At 31.6% G+C, this 8,191-nt stretch overlaps 1 long non-coding RNA gene across 1 annotated transcript; it reads left to right on the top strand.

The window, feature by feature from the left end:
- Positions 1-5,009: 5,009 nt before the first annotated feature.
- On the top strand, positions 5,010-7,928 carry LOC126713672 (uncharacterized). Its single transcript, XR_007651396.1, has 2 exons — positions 5,010-5,341; positions 6,371-7,928. It is a non-coding gene; the product is annotated as an uncharacterized LOC126713672 (long non-coding RNA).
- The last annotated feature ends 263 nt before the right edge of the window (positions 7,929-8,191 follow it).

Raw genomic sequence — 8,191 nt, 5'->3', positions numbered from 1 at the left:
AATTTACAGAAAAAAAAGGGGTGCATACCTTTAATTTGGGCAGTTTATATAGGAAGAAAACGGGTTATTAATTATTATTGTGAAACCCCAAGTCGCAGGGTATGAGTCAGCTTTACGTGGATATCACATCCTAATTTGAGTTTTATCTTTAATGCAGCAAAGCTTGGACCGCTGACACAGCATCTAGTCATGACATAATAATATTCTGACTCTGCTTCGCGTTGGTTACGGTATAAGAAATTAATGCACCTTTTGCATGGCACCACGTCATCAACCAGATCAATCTGTACGTTTTCTGTTGTTCAGATCTGCTGCTCTGAGACTGAGAGGAAGCCCGCTTTGAGGATTTTATTTTTTATTTAGTAATATATTGAAGCCAGCTATATATTATGATCTGAAGTCTATACCGACATTTTATTTTCTTAGAACAAATACATAAAGTCTCTCTGACCAAAATTTAGATGCATGATAATTAAGCTCTGACTGGATTACATTGTACTATGATTTAACATTTGTTTATGTGCAAATAATGTAATTAAATCACATATTAACAAATATGCAAGTTACATCAAAATATATACATGAACAAGTGCGTGTCGATAGATAGAAGAATTGGGGCAAATACTGTAAAAGAAATGCCTTGCTTCATAGATATTTTTGGTAATATTGTAAAGGAATGTATTCCTGGGCCGATATTTTTGGTGTGGGTAACTAGCTAGCTAGTCCTGTTTAAAGCAAGGAGAAAGTGGGTGGCTAGCTGCATTGCATGTACTGTCTTCTATGAACAAAACACGTTTTTGGTTTATGGACTATTAGGGGTGTTTGATTCATTGTGATATGTACTTGATGTGATGTACATTATGATAATGTGATATTAAAATTTTTGGTTTATTTTATTTTTTTTAATATTACTATAATCTAAAATTACAAAATATATTATATCATATTAATCTCATTACCTTCTTAAATAATGTAATGTTGTATTCTTGTATTGAGATTATATTAATGTAAGATTACAATAATGAAATATTACGGTGTAATGTAATAATATGACAAACCAAACGCCCCCTTAGATTGGTGAAGGTATCTTATGCGTCAGGCATATGAGACATATCTCTCATTGATAAGTGGATCCCACATTTTAATGAAAAAGATGTCTTATACGCTCAACACATGAGAAAATTTCTCCTTAGCTTGAGGTCTTTCCTAGAATAATCCTAAATTGATTCCACCTAATAAATAGATAAATAAATAAAAGAATAATCCAGGAAAGACAGCATGTGCATGGGTTTCAGTTAGCTTAATTATTGAAATTTTAATCATCAAATAAGAGTTGTAGAAGTAAAGTCAAATACTCCTTAGGCAAAATTATAAAATACACTCTTTAATTTTGACTGAAATTCAATTCAATCATCTAACTTCATTTTCGTTTAATTAAATCCTTTAAGTTTCAAGTTTTTATTCAATTGAAGCATTCTCGTTATATTTCATTAAATGTTATGGTCAAGTGTCCCAATTTCGTTTTAGGTTTTTGGTTTCAAATTTTTTGAATTAAAAAAGGTTTAGTTAATTATCAAAAAATAGTTTTCATATAAAAAAAAAAAAAAAAAAAAAACACACACACACATAGAGAAGAGAAGTGAATCATATGGTGGTGATGTTTGTAGGGTTGCTGTCAAGAGAAGAGAAGCGTTGAAGTTTTGGAATCAAGAGAGAAGTGAATCATACAAGCTACAAGCAGTTGAAGTTTTAATTTTTTTGGCGATAATGGCTCACTGATTCACCGGTGGTAGGGTTGGCACCGCTTCACATGGTGACGGTGGTGATGTTTGTAGACCCAGTGCACCATTTTAGAAGATGGGTTATTAAAATAAAAAAAATTGGTATAAAGAACAATCACCCAACAAGACATGCATTACATGCCAATAGACGAGTCAATGCGTTGCTTAACTCTTAGATGAGAATGTAAGGCAATTATCAAGAATTGTCAAATGAAATCAATATATATATACACACACAAACAAAGACCTCATGCAAGAGTACATGAGGTCCTGCCAAGTGGTACTCTAATTTTACATTTAGCATTTTTTTACCTCTTTCATTAAGTTTTTATTTTTTATTTTTTATTACTGTTACCCAAAAGTTCACATTAACTTATTTTACTGTTATCTCATTAATTGCCTAAGCTTACACCACACATTTCTCTATTCTTCATGTCTTTTATCTTACCCACTGTTTTAGTATTCAAAAAAAAAAGAGCAAAATAATAATAATAATAATAATAATAATAACTAACCAGATAAGGCCCTAGAGAGAGAAAGAGACACAAAAATATTGTGGATTGTTAAATAAAACACACTATTTCACTATATATTACCAAAATAAAAGACCTAAAACTAACAAAACATTTGAAAGAGAGAGAAATAGAATCTGAGGGGTCACCACCCCCGTTATACTAGCCTCCCACCACTATCAAGATGTCGAAATCCCTACGGATATATATATATATATATTTAAATTAGGGGCTTAAATATTATTGAACAAAGTTTCTCTCCAAACTAGTTTGGAGAGAAACCCTATAAACTCATCACATATATTTATATTGAGTGTGAATTTTGAAAATTTAACTATTGGATTTTATGTTTCTTATGTTCTTAACATGCATATCAAATTTTGTTTAAATTGGATATTATTTACTATTTGATCAATTAACTTATTTTTTATATACAATTTTAGATTACAAAAACTTGAAATTATAACATTTATTTGATGACATAGCAATTGATCTTTGATTTTCTTGAAATTTTGTAAGCATTAAGGATGTAATAAGAACATGTAATCCAACAGTTATATTTTCAAAATTCATACTCAATATAAATATACATGATGAGTTTGTAGGGTTTCTCTCCAAACTAGTTTGGAGAGAAACTTTGTTCAATATTATTTAGGTTTAGGTAATTTGGTTGGGTATTTTTTTTTTTTTTTTTGGGTATATAAGTAGAGATAATATTTGGTGCACAATGTAAAGCCATATTCTACCATGGTTTAATTTTAAATCATCTATAAGACACATGCATACACACTTGCCCACACCATTTCTTAATGTCGCACTATGGATGAGTGAAAGACGATCAGAGTGTTGGGCATATTTTCATTTCATCATATGAAATATGTAAATACAACACAAATTAGTTGATTTTCATGGTCCTGTTACTCTTTTGCATTTATTTTTGGTTTCATGATTTTTAAAAAAAAAAATTAATCTTACCTTAAGAAGTCTACAAATATGTAGTGAAGCTACTAAACTAATTTTTAATATCTCAAAATATATATGTTTCTTTACTCTAATTTAGTTTATATTTTCTTTATAATATATGTTCACCATTATCTAAAATTGTCTTACATAAAATATCACAAAATCATCTGTGCATCGCATAGGTAACTAACTAGTATATATTAATAGCATATTAGTTTTATTTTGAGAATGAAATATATATTAGCATATACTAGAATAAGAACAAATTTGACAAATATGTATATGGGTTGGGTTCAAGTTACACCTAGTGTAACTCTAAGTAATGTTACATCACTCAATATTTTTTAATTGGATGCAAATTTTGACAAATCTACCATTAGATTCCATTATCTTCGTATATTCTCAATGCTTGCAAAATTTCAAGACGATCAAAGATTAATAACCATGTCATCAATCAATTTTTTAAATTCAAATTTTTGTAGTTTAAAATAATGCATAAAAGAGGAGTTTATGGATCAAAAGGAAAATAACATCTAATTGACATAATTGTTAAGAACGTATAGAACATGTAATTCAATGGTGATATTTTCAAAATATAAATTTTATAACAAGTTATAGGATGGTGTAACGTTGCTTACAGTTACATCAAGTGTAACTTGAACCCAACCCTATATATACATACATATACGTTCAAATTTTTTGGAAAACTTTTTTTTTTTAATTTAAAAAATTTGATAAAAAAAATTGGAACACTTAGTGGTAAGCCATTAACATCTAATAAAAGTTAATTGGGATGCCTTAATTGAATAAGGTTGAAACTTACAGAGCCCGATTGAACAAAAATGAAATTAGAAGAATTAATTGAATTTTAGTCAAAGTCATATGGTGCAATTTACAATTTAGCCTACTTTTGACCTATCTTGAAAAGAAACTCTCAATGATGTTCGTTATAAATTTGAATTCTTCTCTCTCTCTCTCTCTAAATCACGATTCATTAAATGGAAATTAAATCAACATCTTTCCTCCACCCTTTCAAAACTAAAGGGCAGAGGGAAAATTTATTACCACAAAGTCGCAAACAAAGGATGTATTAGCATAAGCAAACTTTTGGCAAAAACATGGACAAAATTGTTTGCATCTCTACTAATCTAACTAAAGGAATAGTAACCAATATAAAGGCCAAGGAAGGCCTTTCTGCCAGGAGCCTTATAATTCATTCAGAACCTCTTAATTTTCAACGGAGATGTCCGTGCCTCATATCACCTCTCCTTCATAATAACTACCGAAATATAAAAGAAAATAAAATAAGAAGAAGAAAGTCTTTATCATTAGTACTATGGAAGAAGGCCCCCATATTTTAGTCTTATAATATAATACTATACTTTTATAAGAATTTAAAATAAAATATATTTCACACCCAGAATTTTTTTTTTTTTTTTTTTTAAAGTAGTCCATGTTTGACTAATATTAATCTCTCTCTCTCTCTCTCTCTCTTAAAAAATCCTTTCCAGCTTTCAGTCAAACCTCTATCTATCTATGTCTCCGCCTCTCTCTTAAAAACTAGATTTAGCATATAATTTCCCTCTATCTCTAAAGGCACCTCTTAGGCTCTTATCAATTAGTCAACATCAAACCACTCTTTTTCTCTCTTACACTTATGCTCTATTTGGTGGGGATGATGACAAAGTGAGGATGGTAAAAATGCGAGGATAGAATATGTAACATCCCAGTTATTAAGTGTATATTAGAGGAAGCTTGAGGGGCAAATTGATAATTTTACTAAAGATATTTTTGGGGCAATTTGGTAATTAAGCTTATCAACTTAAGTCACCAACCTCCCCCCCTCTTTTCTTCCTCATCTCACATTGATATCTCTCTCTCCCTCTTGCTTGGCTACCCCTTCTCTCTATTTCTCTATCTTTCTATCTCACCCACCCACCAAAGCCCACACACCTACACACTCTAGCTCCCTCTATTTCTCTCACTCCCTCATCGGTAAACCAGCCATCTACCCCCACCTTTGGCGGATTTCACCGGAGAACCCCATTAGAAACCCCATACGCTCCATTATCTCAAACTTTAAAGGTAAAACTCTTTAACTATTTTGGTAGCTTTTCAAGTTGTTGTAAGATTTCTTTCTAATCTAAGCTACTTGAGTGATATACATGTGATTGAGTACATGGATTTTTGATTTGGTGGACTTAATTGTTAAATGGTTAAGCGTTTTTACAAATGGTAATCATTTGGGGTTTCTACATGGTTAAAATTTGGGTTCCTTAAGCAATCGTGTGGGTTGATTTTGTGGAAGTTTAGGTTGATTTTTGGAAGTGTGTTCTTTGCATTTTAAATGACTTTGGCAAATGTGGGTGTGTGGAGTGATAACTATGAATTTATGCAAGTTAAGTGTGAGCATGTGCTTTTGCATACCAAGTGTTTAATAAGTTGTTTATATGAGATTTTTGGGTTTGATTCCTTGTTTTTAATATGCTTTAAATCTGGTGGTTTTAATGTGAGTAAATTCTCAAATAATTTGGGCTAGTCTTACAACTATAGCAATTTTCTAAAGCTGTCATGACAGATTTGAGTCAGCCACAATGCATGATTTTTAATAAATTACAGAAAAATCGTTTTGGGCTGAATTTTCTGTGGTACATTGTATACATATAGGGGAATGTTCTCTTAAAGTTTTGAATTAATCGGATAACTTTTCATTGACCAAACAATTTTTACAAATGGCTGCCCTTCTATGTACTAAATCTGAAAGCAAGACTAAAATGTTGAGAAATTGTGGAATTAATCCCAAACCTTGGTTGATCTTATCTTGGCTTAAATATATTATTTAGTACTCAAGGAGATTCATGAGTATGTTATATTATCTTATGATGCACATTTTTGCGGTAGTGAATTTAAAATGTTTTGGTTGTGTCAACACTATGAGTTTCTTGGATGCTTGTTTGGTTCCTGCTTGGTAAGGGTACTTGTCTTAGGTTGGGCAAGCTAGGCTTTAGTGCATTTGATTTGTTTTAGGGGAGCCTATTCAATTTTGGAGACAAATGTGATGATAAACTTTGCGATAGGCCTTGTTATTAATAGGATTGATCCTTATGTTTCTAGGTTTTGAGATTCTTGGTGACGGACCTAATGATGGGATTGGTTGATTTTGTGATGTTGGTTGAGGTAAAATAGGTTGGCTTTCCGAGGTAAGTAGCTTTTTAATGAGATTTTTGGAAAATAACCATGTTTCATTAACGTTGTTTTTGGGTCCAACACATTTTGCAAAATTATATATGGATATATGTTTTCTTAAAAGTGTTGTGTTGTGACCCTATCATATATTATTATGTATGAAAAGTGCATCATATTTGGTATTGCATTTGGGGAAATGTATGAATTGTTGATATGGAAAAATGAGCATCTTTTATTTAATCTTTGATAAGGAAATCATGGATTTTATGGCATATTAGAAAATTTAAAGATGCTTATCTTGTCTTGTTATGTGGGAAATTGATAGAAAATCTTTTGACAAGAATGAAGTTGAAAACCTTACAAACTTTGTTAACTTATTTAACGTTTTTCTAAAACTACTTGAATATGAAATATGTGTTTCAAAGTAATGTAACTTGTGAGCTTATGTGGTTTTAACATCATGCCATGTGTGATTTCTTGGTGATCACCCGATTTGGTTTTCGTAGTCTTTGTGACGATGGAATCAAATCTAGGTCAGTGCTCTTTCATTTTGGATGACGCGTTCTTCCCAATTGCCCATGGGGGGAAGAGGTTCATTAATTGTGTGTAGGTGAGGCTGCTGCCTATGGGGTTGAGAGACCACATGCAAGAGAGGTCCTATTTGACGCGCTCTCTCTGCTGCCCATGGGGGGAGAGAAAAACCTTGAGGGTATGAGTGAGGTTGCTGTCCATAGGGCCAAGAGTCTGCATACCAGAGAGGACAATATCATGCCAGTTGTGAATGGATGGATCCCCTAACTGGTCTATGTGGTAATGTGGTATATTTGTGGTAAATTACCGTATGTTAGATTTTATAACTTTGGAATTATATTATTAGTACTCACAGATTATTGTATATAGTTTCATGGTATTATTTTGAGAAACTTTGTGTTTCATCATTTAATCGTTCTTGTTACATTATTATAAAAAAAATGATCTTGTAGTATTTAGTTAGCAATTTCCCAAACTAAAACATGTTTTGCAAACTGTTTATAATCATGAAATTTGCATTTCTCCCATTCTCATTAATTATGCTACTTACTGGGCTTTAACTTATCCCACTCTCCAACAGTTTTTTAGATAAATTTGCTATACCTCGGGCATGGAGCTTGTTTTATTGGTGGTGATTGGAGCATTATGTTGAGTGAGAGATTTATGCTATGATTGGTTGGTGACTCAATCTTGTAAAGTTTAACGAGATCATAATTAATTATATTGGAAGTTGGATACTTGAGGTTTGTTAGCCTTAGGCTTTGTAGGCCTAACTTCAATGTTGAGGTTGTGTATTTTAGAAGGGATTGTGGTTTTGTGTTATCCATTTGGAGCTTTGATACATATTCATGCATTATTTGGAGGCACATGACTTGAGTTATTGTTTGTAATTGTGTTATAGAGCTCTGACTTGTAATATGAAGATTTTAGTATGGTTATTTATTTTTATCATGTATAGAGGAGAGGAAAAAAAAAAAAAGAACTCTTACGTTCTCGCTCTTAATGGTTCTTATCTCATGCTTTGGACCCTTCTAGGTTTGGGGTGTGACAGAATATATTTTAGTTTTTCATCATGTGTGTTTGGTACAAATGATGGAAAAGTAGAAGGGAAAAAATGACAAATTACTATTATGCACTTAATGTAATTTGAAACAAAGGGATAATAAGGGTAATTTTACAATTTCATGTTTATCACCATTTTGTCATTTTCTTCTTACT

This window comes from Quercus robur, chromosome 2 (assembly GCF_932294415.1).
Source record: "Quercus robur chromosome 2, dhQueRobu3.1, whole genome shotgun sequence".
Taxonomy (NCBI): domain Eukaryota; kingdom Viridiplantae; phylum Streptophyta; class Magnoliopsida; order Fagales; family Fagaceae; genus Quercus; species Quercus robur.
Note: the sequence above shows the minus strand (reverse complement) of the source record. Positions and strands in the feature narration are given on the sequence as shown.